The sequence below is a fragment of the Narcine bancroftii genome, chromosome 7 (assembly GCF_036971445.1).
Source record: "Narcine bancroftii isolate sNarBan1 chromosome 7, sNarBan1.hap1, whole genome shotgun sequence".
NCBI lineage: Eukaryota > Metazoa > Chordata > Chondrichthyes > Torpediniformes > Narcinidae > Narcine > Narcine bancroftii.
Genome location: NC_091475.1, coordinates 36,191,964 through 36,211,814, shown reverse-complemented (window position 1 = coordinate 36,211,814; position 19,851 = coordinate 36,191,964). Strand labels below are relative to the sequence as shown.

At 37.4% G+C, this 19,851-nt stretch overlaps 1 long non-coding RNA gene across 1 annotated transcript in view; it reads right to left on the bottom strand.

Moving 5' to 3' along the window:
• Positions 1–519: 519 nt before the first annotated feature.
• LOC138739833 (uncharacterized) overlaps positions 520–19,851 on the bottom strand; it is a 51,453-nt gene continuing 32,121 nt past the window's right edge. Inside the window, exon 3 of the long non-coding RNA XR_011342466.1 lies at positions 520–760. This is a non-coding gene — a long non-coding RNA (uncharacterized lncRNA). The remainder of the gene's footprint in view (positions 761–19,851) is intronic.

Below are 19,851 nucleotides of genomic sequence, written 5' to 3'. Positions count from 1 at the left end.
CCCATTACTTTCATTGCTATACTGCTTGCCACTCTTTACCATGCGATTGTGGGAAGTAATGATCTCTCAAATCACTGCTGAATGAGTTGTTCAGGTCCTCAAAGAGGAAGTACCACAATGGCTGATCACTCTCACCACCAAATGAGGGGGAGAAATTGAAAATATTGCAAATTTCCAGAGGGATTAACATTGCACCTTCAACTCACACCCATTTATGCTGGTGTATACAAAATTCAATATTTATAATGACTTATACTGCCCAACTGTATTAACCACACAGCATACTGAATTTACATTTATCATATATTTTGGCATATAAGCCAATCAGCATACAAGTTAAACCCCATTTTTCAGCCTAATTTTAAGTGTTTTGTGGTTTATTCAGCAAATAAGTCGACCTCCATTTCTCAGGCTGTCTGGGCCTTCCAGGAACAACACAAAAAAAATTTTTTTACCTCCCAATTGCAAGTAACAATGCTGTAAATTAAGTAAGTAAAAATAACTTTGGCCTACCAGACAGCAACGGCAACGGCCCTCAGAGTTGGAACGGCGACATTGTACTCCAAGCAAAAGCAGGAACCTCGGCCTACCAGACAGGAGCGGCGATGGTGACCTCAGAGTCCCAGGTAGGAATAATTATGGCAGTGCCCAGCAATGGAGTGGTGTCAGGGAGCGGCAGTGCCGGGGATGGGGAGGTATTCCCAGCATCGACTCATTCAACGAATTGATGTCAATCTGGTTTTTTCGGTGAATACAAGGCCTGAAAAGTAAATCCGGCGTATAAGTCGGCCCTTCCTTTTTGAGAACTTTTTTAGGGTTTAATGACTCGAAATATACAGTACTCACAAGGTACAATGCTCCTGAATGGTTAGCTCTAAGCTAATTAGAATCAATTAAATTCAACTCTTTCACAAAGGCCAACATAGACTTAGTCGCCTTGGCCCTCATCAGTTTCTTTGCTAACTTGTCCATGACCAGATCCAGACAAAAATTGAAATCCCCTCAAATCAAGATATTCCAACACCCTTCTGTTACCCTCAAGAATATATCTTGTATAAATTGCTAATCATCAAAATTCATGGCCTATATATTCATGTGTCCATGATTCAGAGAATATTCGACAATGCATCATCACAAATCTCCCCGCTATATTGGAGACCACACCTCCACCCACCACAGGAATATTCTTCCCTATCAGGATAGTCACTCCCCTGGCCCTGGATTAAAGGAGGACGACACCACCTGGCCCACCCATCCCCTCTTCAACTTTGTTTTCTTGATTTGTTAGGTGGATTTCCTGTTAAAATGCTATGTGTATCTGCATTTTTTAAGGTGCGCCAAGACTTCCTTTTTATTGTCCTGTTCATTCCATTCATGTTAAAACTTATAAATTTAATGGTCTTATCCATCACCCCAGAGCCTTTCTATCATTACCCTTTGTCCAGCTTATTTGCGTAGATCTCTGGAGCAGACAACTGTGCTCCAAACCAAACCTAAACAAGCTAAAAGAAAACTAAAACCAACAATTAATTTAAAAAAACCAAACAATCCTCCAAATATCCCCAACCCACCTCTCTTCTCCCCCCAGTCTACCCTTTCCTGGTGCCAATACCCATGATATTCCTTCCAACTCCCCCACCATTTTGAGGTGTGCACAATGCACCCATCTGCCCCTTACTTGTTTCTTCCCCTCTTCCTTCGAGCTCCCCGTAATAATTCTTCATTTAACTTGAACAAACATATTTAAACAACAATACAGCAAACACATTCCCCACTATATTCATATTGCTTACAATATTTACAGTCAGCCTTTCCATTAATTCCTCTTTATCCCCTTATTTATATTTAGTCCCAAGATGGACGCAGGGTTTGGAAGATCTAAACCAGATATTAAATAAAATTACAGAAAACAATATACCAAAAAATCCAGAGATCTTCCTCCTAAGTAACATAAAAAACAAAGAATTTGGAATTGATTTGGATGGTGCACAAGATAGCTCTAGCCGTAGCAAAAAAATGTATTATGTCAACCTGGAAATTGGAAGATAATTTGAAAATACAACAATGGTATATAGAAATGAATAAATGTATTCCATTAGAAAAAATAATATATAGTTTAAGAAATAATATTGAAATATTTGAACAAATATGGGAGCCTTACATGAAACACAATAGCGAAAACCTACCAGGGACATTCACTACCTAAATTAACGAAAGGAGAAGGAAATGAAAAGAATTGACTCAGTGGAATTTCTTGTTTATTTTTATTGAATGACAACATTGTTTGACTGGTTTAATGTATCTTAGATTTTGTACTTTAAATGGATGGGGGGGAGGTAGGGAGGGTGGGATGGGAGGAGGGAGTGGGGGGAGAAAATGACACTGTATATATTTGAAAAGGAAAATGTATGTATCATGGTCAATGTGGTTTATGGTGTGAAAAATAAAAAAAATTTAAAAAAAATTCTTCTAACATCTCCAGCCCATCTGATCCTTGATCCTTGCAATAGTGTGTAGATGTTGGAAAGGTCTGTCTGCAACAGAATGTGTGTGTCTGGAATCTCGTCTTGCCGTAGGTGTGAAGTATTCTGCACAGACAGGTCTCATGGAATTCGTTAAGTTTTGTGGTTCACAAGCATTAAGGTGGACATAAACAACATCACCAGACCCATTCAGCTTGGACTTTAGACTGATTTGTCTTCATTCCCATACTTAGTGGTCTGTTGGAAGCAGAGTTGGCTTTTGCTAGCCTGTTTTTGACTATCTTTAATGCTTCAATGATATTGAGAGAGTGCTTTTATGGTGCATGAACTTGACTACAACTGAAACCCTATGCCCTTCACAACCTTCTTTGTAGAAATTGTGAGGACAAGGTTGCCACAGATACTGGAAAATTTGTCCAATCTTTCCTGTTAAAATCTGTTTCTGAAGTTGCACTGAGTGCAGCTTCAAAAGCCTTTATCCAACATCTACCCTCCTCACCTCTCTCAGCAGTTTGTAAAAAAACAGTGGTCAAACCATAGGACCTGCTCACAAACCGAAAATGTGTCAGATGAAACTGTGGATGAGGTCTGTATGCAGATATGTGTAAAAATGACATAAAGCAAAGACTGTACCAACCTTGACACTGCCGAATGATGTTCTGCTTCAGTTTCACTGACATTAAAAAGAAGGCATGGGCCAGTACAGTCTTGTATCTTGAGGAAGGCCTCAGGTCTGAATCATGGGTAATATATCTTTACCTCCTATGGACAAGGCAAGACTAGCTGAGTTCCTTCACCATTTCTGTGTGTTTTTACAGCATCTGCAGACATTAGTGTTTCACTCCACTACAGTCTCTTCCAGGCTCTCAAGGTTCCAAGCTTTGTGTGCCTTACTTTAATTCAGCTTGGTTCCTTTAAAGTTTTTATAATACTCCCATGAAAGCAAGAAACTATTTTTGAATTCATGAAGGTAAGCAGGCAGATTTCAGAGTGGGACAACCCTACCAAAGTCACTCCTAAGTTTTTGACTCATGGGGCACATACTGCTTGTCTGCCAAGACACTGAAATTAGGCTGGGAACTGAATCCTTGCAAGAAGAATTACTTGTTTTTTTGAATAAGGTTTTCAACTTAAAAGTGTGGATTGGGTCAGAGAGGAGAAAGTTTTAAATTTTAAAATATGATTTCAGAATGATGTAGCAATCTAAGTATTCAAAGCAAAATTTGATTGGGGCAGTGAATTTAATAATGAGTCAATAAATACAATCAAATTAATGGAAAATGACAAAAAGTTAAGTTTATCTGAAAGCATGAATCATCTGTCATTCAAACAATTTGTGCATAAACAGAGGTAAATGGTTCTGATCTAAATATCATTATTGAAATGTGGCTGCTTGAGAACAAAAGCTCGAGATATAGTTTTGCAAAAGCAGATAATATGACATAAGAAAGATGGGGGGGTTAGCACTGAGGAATGATTTTGACTCAGAAGATCAAAATTAAATCCAGAATGGAGGCTAGTGAACTATGAGATAACTTTGGGCATACTAAATACTAATGCAAGTTACTTCAAGGCCTCTTAATAGCAGCCATACTGTTAGGATGAGCACTGACCCCTGAGAAGGGTATTGCAAAGTAATACAATAAAATGGGAGAGTTTAATCCTCATTACAATGTACAAATTAATGGAATTAGTTTGGCAAATGAGTTCATGGAATGTATTTCACGTAATTTGATGAAACTATACATAATGGAACCAACCATAAATTATATTTTGTTCTTGTAATGAAACTTAATTAATTAGGGATCTCAAAGTAAAGGACCCTTAAGGAGAAAGGGCTCACAATCTGGGAGGATTTTAATCAATATAACACATGTCCAAAGCTTCATCTTGAGATTAAATAGTAACTATTGAATTGGAATTAATTTTGTCAAAGTAGATTGGGAAATTAGATCCAATAACATTATGGTACAACAGCAAACAATAAATATTTATTCCATTCAGAAATGAAATTGCCAAAGGAAAAATGATACATCCATGACTGATTAAAGAGAGCATTAGACCAAGAGAAAATGTTCCCAAAGTCATCAAGATGGATGGAAAACTTGTAATTAGAATTTTGAAAAAAAAAGTTGACCAACAGACAAAGAAGCCAGAATATCAGAGTATTCTAAGAAACCTAGATAACTATTATGATAAAGAAATTTCTTTGGCTTGGCTTCGCGGACAAAGATTTATGGAGGGGTTATGTCCACGTCAGCTGCAGGCTCGTTTGTGGCTGACAAGTCCGATGCGGGACAGGCAGACACGGTTGGAGCGGTTGCAAAGGAAAATTGGTGGGTTGGGGTTGGGTGTTGGGTTTTTCCTCCTTTGTCTTTTGTCTTTTGAGGTGGGCTCTGTGGTCTTCTTCAAAGGAGGTTGCTGCCCGCCGAACTGTGAGGCGCCAAGATGCACGGTTTGAGGCGATATCAGCCCACTGGCGGTGGTCAATGTGGCAGGCACCAAGAGCTTTCTTTAGGCAGTCCTTGCACCTCTTCTTTGGTGCACCTCTGTCTCGGTGGCCAGTGGAAAGCTCACCATAGAACATGATCTTGGGAAGGTGATGGTCCTCCATTCTGGAGACATGACCTACCCAGCGCAGTTGGATCTTCAGCAGCGTGGATTCGATGCCATCTCAAGTACTTCGATGTTGTGGTAAATAGTACCCTCAAGGCTGATACTCAGGTAGATGGTGTGGTGAAGAAGGCATTTGGAATGTTGGCCTTCATAAATCGGAGTATTGAATTCAAGAGTAGGGAGGTTATGATGAAATTGTACAAGGCATTGGTAAGGCCAAATTTGGAGTACTGTGTACAGTTTTGGTCACCAAATTATAGGAAAGATATAAACAAAATAGAGAAAGTGCAGAGAAGGTTCATGAGAATGTTGACAGGATTTCAAGGTTTGAGTTACATGGAAAGGTTGTGCAGACTAGGGCTTTTTTCTCTGGAGCGTAGAAGATTGAGAGGGGACTTGATAGAGGTGTTTAAGATTTTAAAAGGGACAGACAGAGTAAACGTGGATAGGCTTTTTCAATTAAGAGTGGGGGAGATTCAAACTAGAGGGCATGGTTTAAGATTGAAGGGGGAAAATTTTAAGGGGAACATGAGGGGAAATTTCTTTACGCAGAGGGTGGTGGGGATGTGGAATGAGCTTCTGGCAGACGTGGTCGAGGCGGGATCATTGGTTACATTTAAGGAAAGACTGGATAGTTATATGGATAGGAGAGGACAGGAGGGGTATGGACTGGGTGCTGGTCAGTGGGACTAGGAGGGTGGAGATTTGTTAAGGCATGGACTAGTAGGGCCGAACTGGCCTGTTCTGTGCTGTAAGTGGTTATATGGCCTCTAATGTTTGCTGATCCTGCCCTGGGAAACAGGTGCTGCCTGTCCACCCTATCTATGCCTCTCATAATTTTGTAAGCTTCTATTAAGTCTCCTCTCAAATTCTATGCTCCAAAGAAAAATGTCCCAGGTCTACTAATCTTGCCTCATAAGACTTATTTCCCATTCCAGGCAACATCTTCTGCACCCTTTTCATTGCTTCTACATCCTTCCTATAATGAGGTGACCAGAACTTAACACAAGTGGTCTTACAAAAGATTTGTAGAGTTGTCACCTGACCTCTCTACTCCTGAATTCAACCCCCCTATTAATGAATCCCAGCATCCTACAGGCCTTCTTAACTATCCTATGAGCCTCTGTGGCGACCTTGAGCGATGTGTGGATTTGCACCCCAAAATCCCTCTGTTCATCCACACTTTTAAGTAACCAACCATTAACCCTGTTAACCAGCCTTCTGGTTTGTCCCAAAATGCATCACCTCACATTTATCTGAATTTAAAATCCATCTGCTACTTTTCTCCTCAACTCTGCATCTTGTCTATATTCTCTTGTAACCTTTGAGAACCTTCAGCTCCATCCATACCTCCTCCAGCCTTCGTAACATCCACAAACTTACTGACCCATCCTTCCACCTCTTCATCCAGGCCATTTCTAAAAATCACAAAGAGCAGGGGTCCTAAAACAGATCTACGTGGCACTCCACTAGCCACCGACCTCCAGGCCACAACTACTACTACTCTCTGCTTTCTTCCTACAAGCAAATTTTTAATCCACTCAGCCAAGGTTCCACTGATCCCTTGCTTCATGACTTTATCTCGTGGTGGACCTTGTCAAATGCCTTGCTAAAATCCGTGTAGACCACATCTACTGCCCTACCCTCATCAATTCCTTTTGTTACCTCCTCAAAAAACTCAATTAGACTCATGAGAGATTACCTTATTTTCACAAAGCCAATGCTAACTGTCCTTGAGTAGACTGTACTTCTCCAAATGCTCATAGATCCTATCCTTAAGAATCCTCTCCAGTAGTTTGCACCACTCACCGGTCTATAATTTTAAGGATTCTCCCTATTACCTTTTTTTAAACAAGGGGACTACATTTGCCATTCTCCAATACTCTATCACCTCCCCTGAGGCCAAAGGGGATTCAAAGATCATAGCTACTGACCCAACTATCGCTTCTCTCACTTCCCACAGCAGCCTGGGGTAGATCGCATCTCGCCCTGGGGACTTATCAATCTTGATGTTTTTAAGAAGATCCATCACTTCCGCTTCCTTAATCTCCACACTGTTCAGCACTCAGGCCTGTTCAATTTCAACCTCACTGTGATCAAGGTCCTTTTCCCTTGTGAATACTGATACAATGTATTCATTTAGGACCTCCCCAACTTCCCCAATCTCCTCTGCTTTCAGTCAATACGTTGCTTCCTTTAACCTTTAGCCACCCCAATTTCATTCTCATCATCCTTCAGTTCTTCACATATGCAAAGAACGCCTTGGGATTCTCCTTAATTCTACATGCCAAGGCCTTCTCATGCCCCCTTCAAGTTCTCCTAAGTGCTTTCAACCTGCTGACTCATTCAGTCACTAAAGATTCATTACAACACATATAGAAGCCATTTCACATTTTGAACGTGTTGGGTTTTTTTTTGTAATATCAATCTAATTAGTCACATCTCCTGACTCTTTCCCAGAGACTTAATATTTGCATCTCAAATACAATCCATTCCTCTTCTACAGTACAACTGAATTGCTTTCACCACGCATTAAGGCAGCAAGTTTCATATCATGCCATCTCATAACATGGAAAAGTATTTCTCTATATGATCTTTGGTTAATTTGTCAATTATCTTAAATTGTGGTTTATGACCTTTTGCTGAATGTAATAGTTTCTCATTATCGATGATGTCTTGATCTTTCATATATTGAACACCTAAGAATAACAACTCAAGCATTCTGTGTCTATCTGCATTAGTGTTCCCTCAACTCTGGGATCGTTAAAGTAAGTATTTTAGTGCTTATTCCTTGGGTGGACACAATGGGGAGCCTTCTGGTTCAGGAAAAAAGACCACTGTCAACTGAACCACAGCTTACATAATCATCATATTTTTTGAAGATGTGAGGTGGTTATGCTTGACTTGGACCACAAATTTAATCCAAAATTGCCCAGAGAAAATCAATCACAAAACTATGCAGAGTAGTGATTGGTTCTACTGCTGTGCTTTTCTATGAAGTATGCTACAGATTGCAACTGAATAAATGGTTTGCTCTTGCAGTAGTCTCTGGGAGACTCTGGGAATGAAGAGAAACCACAACTTGCTGAGTAGCTTTTGCGCAGACATCAAGATGTTAGAATAATGAGGTCTTACAACATCTTACCTCCAATTACCCTCTTTCTTTATCCCATTCTTCTTCATTACATTGGAAGTATTGGGTTCCTGCTATAAGTTTAAAATTTAGTTACTCTGGCATTGTTATAATGACTGAGAATTATTCACAGAACCTTTAAGAATAAAATAACTAAAAATTTGTAAAGGAAAATTATGGATAAATGTGATTCTTTATTGGGATAAATCTCCTTTTAGATTGTAAATCTGAACCATTTGTATGTTGTGAGACAAGCACAAAGTGAAGGTTAACGGAGCTGAGAGGTTTTCCTGAATTGATATGAGAATCTGAATTCCAGCTCTTGGATCCAGGTAGTTGATGAGTAGGACAGATTATAGACAGAAGGGAAAGTGTTATCTGTTAGCAGCATTCAAGACACTACATTCAATATATACATATTTTTTAAATTGCATTTTGGATTATTTTAGTCTTCCTCAGAGTTGATATTTTTTGTACAGTTTTGTTGGTGAATCACAAAGTTATTTTTTTTACCTTACCACATTTTTAAGCTACCAGGAAACAAAAATTTAAAAAAAACATAGCAAGATCTTTTCTTGAGCTTGTTTCACTTTTGTTTCTGGAAATTCTGGCAGTCAGCCTAGTTCTGAACACAGACTGGATGATTTACTCATTATTCTTGCGACAACAGTTTATTTCAAACTGTGATTTGAAGTTATTTTAAGGTCTTTGAAGTCCTTGTTTCTGGATTCATTTAATGAGGAAATTCAAGTAGAGCTGAGCTCAGAGAATCAGCTCATTATTCTTTGGTAAATTGTCTGAATTTATATTTAACCCTTTTGTAAGAAAGAACAAAAACTCTTCTACAAAAGAACAGTTTATTATTTAGTAATGTACATAACACCATTCATTTATGATGAAAATAATTGACTTAATAAAAATTAGGGTTTTTGTTATTTAACTTTATTCTTTACTAGAGGTTGCATGGATATCTAACTTAACCCCCTTCAGGTACACAATCCTTTATCCGGACATCTAAAATCCGGAAAACTCCAAAATCCGGCATTTTTTTCCTGGTGCTGGTACAGCGGAGGATGAGAGAGAGATGGCAGCGCGACTCGGGCGGGCGGGGGGGGGAGAGATGGCAGCGCCACTCGGGTGGGCGGGGGGGAGAGATGGCAGCGCAACTTGGGTGGGGGGAGATACGGCAGCACAAATTGGGTGGGTAGGGGGGTGATACGGCGACAAACTGGTTGAATATTTACCAAAATTAATACATCCAGATCAGGTGTGATTTGTTAAAGGAAGACAGTAGCTTACATAGATTATTCAAAATAATACATGTGGCAAAATCAAGTTTGAATCCAAACATAACTATTTCTTTAGATGTAGAAAACACATTTGATCAATTAGAATAGTCTTTCTTATTTAAAACATGGAAAAATTTGGTGTAGGTAGAAAATTTATAAATTGGATCAAAACTCTCTATCATCAGCCACAAGTTAAAATTATAACTAATAACCAAATGTCATCTATTTTTCCCTTAAGTAGATTGAGTAGACAGGGGTGTCCTCTATCACCAGCATTATTCTTCTGAGCTATTGAATCTTTGGCGGAGATTATAAGAGGAGATCCAGATTTTAAGGGCTTCAAAGTTGGACGAGAAGAACATAAAATTAGTTTATTTGCTGGTGATGTGCTATTATGTATGTCTGACCCAGCTGAATCACTGATAAGACTAGAAACCAATATTAGAAAATATGGAAGAATATCAGGATATAAAATAAATATGGATAAAATTGAGATAGTGCCATTGAAGAACCTTAATTATGAAATGTACCAAAAAGGTAGTAATTTAAATGGAAGAAAGATGGAATTAAATACTTAGGATATACTGAGAGATAATAATTTACAGAATTTATATAAGCTTAATTATACCCCTTTACTAGAAAAAATAGAAAAAGATCTTCAGAAATGGAAAAGACCGATTACATTAGTAGAAAGGGTAAATTGTATAAAAATAAACATTATGCCAAGACTGCAGTATCTCTTTCAATCATTGCCTATTGTACTAACTAAAAAATTCTTTAAATTATTACATAATTGTATAAGAAAATTCCTATGGAATAACAAAGCTCCAAGAATTGCACTAGAAAAGTTAAAATGGGATGTGATTGGTAGAACTTAGACTTACGAATTTTAAGAAGTATTATCTATCAGCACAAGCAAAATTTCTGTGGTGTGAGGCATAATTGGTGAAGAAAACAGTCCCCCTTCGTGGATTCAAATGGGATTGAATTCAATAAAAAAAAGGAAACAATTAAATACTTTATTTACAAGTGGAATGTTAAGTCAATAACAAAAAAAAACAGATAATCCTATATAAATACACATGATTAGAATATGGCCAGAAAAAAATGAATGTATTGGGGAAAAAAACAGATATATCACTGAGGAAACCATTATGTAAAAAGGTACTACTGCCTATGAATCTGGGTAACAAAATATTGAATTCACGATATGAAAAGAAATAAGCTACGTTGATGATTGCTATATGGAAGGATCTCATATCTTTTGAACAATTAAGAAATAAGTATGGAGTAGCTAATGAGAAATTTGTTTGCTTTCTCCAGTTAAGATCATTCTTTAGAGAAAAATGGGGTCCAAACTTGGTCCCACCTGAAATTAGTGAGATAGAATGAACGATTTGGCCAGGGAACACACCTAAGTTTCCATCTAAGATTTACTTTGTTCTCTAAAATATAAGTGCAAAACCAGGTTTACAGAGATTGAGAAAGAAATGGGAGTCGGATTTAGGAGTTGCAATAATGGAAATATGCTAGTCTGATTGGTGTTTGGATAGCATTATGTCAATTATAAATGCAAGGTACAGATTAGTACAATATAATTTTCTGTACCAATTATACCTCACACCACAGAAATTGCATAAATCAAAATTGGAAATATTGGAGATGTGTTTTAGATGTGGAATAGAAATAGGAATATTTGAACATGCTCTGTGGTTGTGTGTGAAGGTGAGACTTATAAGGTGGCACTTATAAAAATATAAGTGATCTCCCCACTGAAGACTCCTTTTTTTTAAAACCCAACTGTAAGTCCTGATGGTGTATGGATTTGCACTGTGAAGGGTGGGGGAAGTGGTATTTAAAGATATAATGATATTCAAATTTAAAGAGATATACAAAATAAGAAAAATTCAAAGAAAAATATCTCATGATCACGTCTCCTTCATGGTTTGTCGAAGAATAAGATGCACGTCTTTGGTCTGCTCAGATATTTATAAATATATAATATAAAATATATATATAAAATATTGATATGTAGATTTATGGGAAAAAAAACAAAAAAAAACCACCAAATTTCATGACATGTTCTTGACAATAAATTCTGAAGACATTAGAAACTAACTTCAATTTTTGCCACATTTCTGCATTATAGGGCTCAGAGGGAATATCCATTTGAGGACAGTTGATTTTACCTCTGCCCTTATCAGGCAGTGTTGTGCATAGAATTGCCAGTGTTATTAACTATACTGAGAATGTCTTGGGGGTTCACAAAGAAGTCTGAATACATAATTGTAACATAACATAACATAACAATTACAGCACGGAAACAGGCTATTAGGCCCTTCTAGTCCGCACCAACCAAACACAACTCTCTAGTCCCACCTCCCTGCACAATGCCCATAACCCTCCACCTTCTTCTCATCCATATACCTGTCCAACCTTTTCTTAAATAATACAATTGACTCCGCCGCCACTATTTCTCCCGGAAGCTCATTCCACACGACTACCACTCTCTGAGTAAAGAAGTTCCCCCTCATGTTACCTCTAAACCTCTGCCCCTTAATTCTTAACTCATGTCCTCTTGTTTTAATTTTTCCTCCTCTTAACGGAAATAGTCTATCCACATCCACTCTGTCTATCCCTTTCATAATCTTAAATACTTCTATCAAATCCCCTCTCAACCTTCTACGCTCCAAAGAATAAAGACCTAATCTGTCCAATCTCTCCTTATACTCTAGATGCTTAAACCCAGGTAACATTCAGGTAAACCTTCTCTGCACTCTCTCCACTCTGTTTATATCCTTCCTATAATTAGGCGACCAGAACTGCACACAGAACTCCAAATTAGGCCGCACCAACGTCTTATACAATCTCAACATCACCTCTCAACTCCTATATTCCATGCAATGATTGATAAAGGCCAGCATACTAAAAGCCTTCTTCACCACCCTATTCACATGAGTTTCTACCTTCAGGGAACGATGTACTGTTACTCCTAAATCTTTCTGCTCTTCTGTATTCATCAATGCTCTCCCATTTTCCACGTATGTCCTGTTCTGATTCTTCTTACCAAAATGAAGCACCTCACACTTATCAGCATTAAATTCCATCTGCCATTTTTCAGCCCACTTTTCTAAGCAGCCCAAATCCCTCTGCAATCCTTGAAAACCTTCTTCATTATCCACTATTCCATCTATCTTAGTATCGTCTGCATATTTACTAATCCAATTCACCACCTCATCATCTAGATCATTAATGTATATAACGAACAACAATGGGCCCAATACAGATCCTTGAGGCACACCACTGGTCACCGGCCTCCAACCTGACAGACAATTATCCACTACCACTCTCTGGCCTCTCCCTTTCAGCCAATGTTCAATCCATTTGACTATCTCAAAATTTATACCTAAAGACTGCACCTTCCTAACTAACCTTCCATGTGGTACCTTATCGAAGGCCTTACTGAAGTCCATATAGACAACATCCACTGCGCTACCCTCATCCACATTCCTAGTCACCTCTTCAAAAAATTCAATCAGATTGGTCAAACATGACCTTCCTCCCACAAATCCATGTTGAGTGCTCCTGATCAGACCCTGTCTATCCAGATGTTTATAAGTACTATCTCTAAGAATTTTCTCCATTAATTTACCTACCACAGACGTCAAACTTACAGGCCGATAGTTGCCAGGCTTCCTCCTTGAACCCTTTTTAAATAACGGAACCACATGCGCAATGCGCCAATCTTCCGGCACTATCCCCATATCTAATGACATTTGGAAAATTACCACCAGAGCCTCTGCTATTTCCTCCTTCACTTCTCTCAATGTCCTGGGGAAGATCCCGTCTGGTCCCGGAGACTTATCCACCTTTATATTCTTCAAAAGCCCTAAAACTACATCTTTTGTAATCTCTATATTCCCCATATTTACCCAATTTGCTTTTTTTATCTCACATCTCCCAATATCCTTCTCCTTAGTGAATACCGAAGAAAAGAAACTGTTCAATATCTCCCCCATTTCTCTAGGCTCCACACACAGTTTTCCGCTCTGATTCTCTAAGGGACCAATTTTGTCTCTAGCTTTCCTTTTACCATTAACATATTTGTAGAACTCTTTTGGATTAGTTTTCACCCTGCTTGCCATAGTTTCCTCGTACCTTCTTTTAGCTTTCCTAATTCCTCTCTTAAGATTCCTCTTACATTCAATGTATCTTTCAAACATCTCCTTAACTCCATGCTTCTTATATCTAATGTACGCCTCCCTTTTTCTTCGAAAATAAAAAGAGTTTCACTGTTTCAATGCAAAGCACATGCAAAAGATCTTCAAAGTCAATGTCACAAACTTGGGAACCTGTCGCAATGCCTACAACTTCAAAAAGTCTGTGATGCACTCTATATTTCAGGCAGAAATCCAGACCAGAGATTGGCTACATGGGGACAAGGACAATTCTTTAGCCACCTGGTATCTGACTCCACTACAGGATCCATGTGCTAGAAGTCTTCCTTGAGAAAAGGTCCAACTCAGGTTGCACAGTCCATCAAACAATGGAACAGAAGGAAGGAGGAGGAAACAAGTTTAGGTTCCCATTTCTAATTATGCAGGCAAGGAATGTCTACAAGGACTGCGACTTCCATGAAAATTGTCCCATTCCACTGTAGTACCCATCTTCCTCTCTGAGTTGGCAATCTTATAGTTCCTTTGACTAAAGTCACAAAATACCAGAACACACAATATCTCCAATTTGCTATTATTTCTATAAAAAGAGCACAAATACAGACATTTGTCTATCTACTTTGTATGTTTCTATGCAGTGTTATCTCTATGAATGCACTACAATTGGCAAAGGATGACCTTGAGCAGATGAAGGTCTCAAAGGTTTGGTCTTGGATCATGCCTTTTAACCAGTGGTACCTGAATGGGTTAGCAAATTAAGATAATCCCTAGAATACCAGGAATCTCAATGATGATCTTATCATTCTGATAAAGGATGGCCAACTTGTTTCCTCAAGCCACTGTCATTCCCATAGCCTAAATAATTCTAGTAATCTTTTGGAGGGCAGATTGCTGGATTGTTGCAGCAGCCTTAAAGCCCCTTTCCACGCTGGCACTCAGTTATAATGATGTTCACAGCATTTCTACTACTTACTATATTTTTCACCCACTCAACGTTTGAGTTTTTTTTAATGTTGGATGCTTATTGATGAATTCTCTTTAACTGAGCTGACAAAGGAACCTCATGTGGCAGACATCTGGACATCCACAGTGGTATTTGGGTATTAAGTAATGCCTGGATATGCTGAAACATTGGTTAGCAGTCAATAAGTGTTGAAATGGTACTAGCCACAACAGTCAAGCTGGAAAAAAATGGGATTCAGGCTCCACTTATGCAAGGTTAGAGCTCAATGCTCCACCCTACATCCCCAATCTTCCTGCAGGTCCTTAAAAATTCAACAGGCCATCAAAGGAGGCTTCACTAAAATAAATTGCACATATTACAGGTCTGGCCTTCATTTTCACTCCTCCTTTCTGTTACCATTTAATTTCTACAATGTTTAGTGCATTTGTAATGGATTATAAATATTTGGGATTTTGATAAGATTAGTGGGTTACATACATACACACAATTTAAAACAGATCTTATTTGAAAGACTGAAGAATTCATATTCAATAACATTGCAGATATCTGGAAAATGTGATGCACATTTCACAAGTAGGTGCTAATTGAACTGATGTCATAAAATGAATGGACTGGAGACACTCTGGCTGTTGGAAGCTCTTTTCAAGGGTTTCGACAGAGTGCATAGAAAGGTGACTCCTGGGTTTTGTTTATCTCAGACAACATCTTGACCAAGGAGAAGAACTCCTGTTGTTTGCTGAAGAAGGTGGGGGTTTTGCAAGTGAGAGAATCACATGAGTTTTCTGGCAGTTCAGTTGAAAAGAGAGAGAGAGAAAACAAGCCCTCCCAGCTAGTGTGTGACACTGAAAAGAGACTGAACAGTCATGGCTGAACCAAGCCAGGAAGAGCTGGTTGAAAATAGAAAGTTCCAAAGCAGTGGATGTCTGATGTTTCTCTTGGAATAAGTGGAACAGAACGGAACTCTATGATGGTAGCCTGAAGAAAGAGGTTACCATCTGGAAAACCCTGATGGGGCAAGTTTCATCAGCGAGACCTTGAGGTGATAATGGTGGTACCTCAGTTGTGAAAATCCTGGAACAACAAATTTCTCTCTGCAAACCCTACAAGAACCTTCCTGAGCAGTAAACATTTACCTTTCAAGCACCAAAACTTGGTGAACTCTATACATGTTAAATTCTGTGCACAGTATAAGAATTGCCTGCATCCAGAGAACTTGGAAGAAGAAGTGAGATTGAACTGTGAACCAAAGAACTTTTCTTAAATTTACACCCACATTACATACACGTGCGCTTAGAATTAGAAGGGGGTTAATTTGGGTTAGTTAAGCATAGAGATAAGTTAAAGTTTGATTCTGTTTTTATGTTTAAAGTTGATTAAAAATAAATTTTGTTTTAAAAACTACTTGTCTTGGTGAATGTCTATTGCTGGTGGGTTTTGGTGTCCTTTGAACTCGTAACACATTCCTTTAAATAGTTAAGTTGGAGTCATATTGTGTGACCTGCTATCTATCCAAGAATTCAAAAATCATGTGCAATACATTGGTTTGGATAAAAAGACATAAAGTGCATATCTTACTTCTAGGTTTCATACAGAAAAATTGGAAAAGAAATAACAGTCCCCAAAAATTACATTCTTGACATTGATACATAAATGTACTTTGGTGAGTTACAAAATGGCAATGCAATAGTGATGTTTTTAAAAAAAGGGAAATAGCTAACTACTATAATTACATTCTAATTTTGTTTAATCTTTGTGGCAGGGAACATTGGTAGCATTAAAGTTGACTTGGCTAAATACATACATGAAGAAAAAATATAAGTTTCTTACATGAATTTCAAAAAAGGAAGATCAGGCTTGGTAAGTTTGAAACATTTTTGAGCAGGTGGAAAGAGGAATATTGTAAATGTGATGTACATGGATATTCAGAAAGCCTTTGACAAAAGACTAGTCAGGTCAGGTTTAGTATCATCTGATTGTTCAAGTACAACCCGATGAACCAGCGTTCTCCAGTCGTCAGTGCAAAACATGTAGACATACAACCAGAAATAACACACATACAGACAAACAATGCATATGCAGGACAAGTATTCATCTGTACAAATAAATATTGTTTCATGAATATGAGAGGCTCAGATGGTTTGTGGCAGCAGTTCTTTGGTCATTTAAAATTCTTTCTGCATGATGCAGAGATTATTGGTCTAAACAGTAAAATTCGGGGATAGATAGAATTTTTAAAAAACGGTTAGTAAGGAGGTAAGAGAGTCAAAGAGTTAAGGAGAGGTGCTCAGAATAATTGATAGTACTCCACAGGAATATTCTATTCGCTGTGTACATGATTTAAATATGGAAATAGAGAAAGTGATTTCTATATGTGCAGATGGGACTAAAGAACCAGAGTAAATGATTTAGAGGAGCTAATGAGGTTGTCAGAGAATATGATTAAAATGCTTTCAATGTCAGTAAATATGAAATGGGACAGAAATAATTAATTTCCTGAAAGAAAGAAAGCCAAGTAAAATGTAGAAGCAAACAGATTTGGAGATCTGGATTCACAAAACATTAAAATTAACAAACCAATAGATGATACCAAACTACACTAATAGAATTATGGAGCTTGTAGCAAGGTAAAATAAAATGTGAATTTATACAAAGCCTATGCGCAACAGATAAATATGATGCACAGTTTTTGATTTTGCACAGGAAAAGTATTGGGAGAACAAAGAAGATTTACTGAGAAGGGAAGATTCACAGAGAAAATTTAATGCCAGGATTGAAGAACACAGAGAATTTTAATTAGAAATGATCTTTAAAAATGAGTTGTTTCAGGCAGCTGTTTAATCTTACAATTTATGCAGTCTTCACAGACTAGTAAAATGCATCATCAACTAAAAGTCAAATACCCAAGTGGTGATCATAAAATCATGAGAACCATTGACTCCTGGAAGCCATCTGTCATATGGGAGAATATACTATTGCCATGTTAAAATCTAATTTTAGGAGTTTGGACATAAGAATATAGCAGAAGATCCCTGATGCCTACACCCTCATTCACTAAGATCATCTGATCTTGATCTCAGCTCCTACTTTCCTGCCTGCTCCCCAAAATGCCTATGGACTAAAAATCCCACCACTAATGCATTCAACAATTCAGCCTCCACAGATCCCAATGAGATGTGTCCTTATATTTAGTTCTCTATAATCTAACCTTTCTCAAAACATTCTCCAATTAGGATCAGTTTCCCCTCAAGATTTCTGTTCCTTGACATGAAACAGTTCAATTGCTCACAATATACTCTGATAAGGTCGATTCATTTTTAATCAATTGTCTCATCATAAATAACAACTCAAAAAGACTTCCTTCAAAGAAATGCTCTATCGGTAATGAAGGATTGTGAACAAATGGCTGGGATGATTGTCTCAAAACTTTGAAGATAAATAACTCCCCTTAGTGAAGCTATTGGACCTTTCTTTTGTATGGGGTCCAGAAGCCAGCTTTCATGATCTCCCACTTGTTGATATGATATTAGACTTAATTAGTAACTTTGATTTTACTTAAAATCACCAATATATAACATCATACTGGTTACTCTCCAGATGCAGACATTTGATCATCCAAGATAATGCTCGGCTCCAGCATACCATACTCTGAAAAATACATTGCACCAAGCATAGTTAATCTACATCATTGTGGAACATTAATAAAAAATGTATTTGCTAAATTTAACATAATTGTCATCTATCATTTCAAATAGACTTTGACAGTCTCCAAGCTGTATCCAGGAAAGTAATAGAACACCAAGATGCCAACACTGGTAAAACAAGGTACAACAATGCTACTTATTAACCATTTAATCAAGTGAAAATAAATCAAATAAATGAAATTCAAATGCATATGCCCCACACATTTTTGAATATTTTATTTATTAATCATAATGTATATAATGAAACATACAATTAATGAATAGAACTTAAAAACAATTCAATGCATGATACCCCCACCCCCCACCCACCACTAATCTACCCCAAAGAAAAAAAGGGAAAAAAAAAGAAAAATAAGAGATCAACCATAACAACAAAATTCATCAATTAATTACCATGGATTGGAGTAACACCACTACTGTGTGGCTAGGGAGTTCAAAAATTCAAACCCATATAATCCAAATAAGGGCTCCAAGTTTTACGATAAAAAAAATTATCATGCAAATTATATGTTATCTTCTCCAATGGAATACAAGACCTCAATTCCATATGCCATCTCGTCTCATTTTTCCAAGTAATTGTCAAACATTTTCTAGCTACAGCTAATGCCAATCTCAAAAATCCAATTTGAAATCTAGTTATTCTTAATTTTTAATTCTAAATTCAACCTCTTAATATTACCTAACAAAAATATCAAAGGATCTAATGAAAATTTCACTTTCAAAATAACATCTAAAAGTTCCTTAAGTCTTTTCCAAAAAGGTTTCACTATTTCACATAGCCAAGTAGAATGTAAAAAAATGAGCCTACGGTGAAACTTCATTAGAATGCAATAGTTGAGGTCCAAGATTTCATATCGCGTTACAGCCGAGTCGCGGGACAGATGCATATATGTCATGATTCAGGAAGCAAGAAAACAGAATACTGTGACTCAAACCCTATAATAAGATCTTTAAGACCTTTAAACTCCACACATATTAACATACACCTCTTGTAAATGAGTCATAAGACTCCATTTTTGAGTTTGTGACTGTTTGCCACTGTTAGCCTGGGTCCACAGACACCCACGCTATAAGCAATTCCGCGGATTAATGAATCGTGTTCTAGCAAGGTTTCACTGTATGTCCTTATGATACTTAAAACATAAATCCGAAGAAATAAAATTATATCTCCTTAATTTTTCTGGAGTTAAATATAATTGATGAATAAAATTATAATGAACTAATTGATACCTTACATTTATAATTTTAGTCATAATATCCCTACATAAATTCATCCAATCATCTTGAGGAATAAGTTTACCTAAATCTTTCTCCCATTTTAATCTAGATTTATGTAAATCCAACTTAGGCATTTTATTCTGTAATAAAGTATACATCTCAGTTATAAATCCCTTTTTACCACTCCAAGTAAAATTTCAAACTTAGACCATCTAGGTAACTGTGAAGTATATCCAAAATTATCCAACAATAAAGCTTCAATTTGATTATTT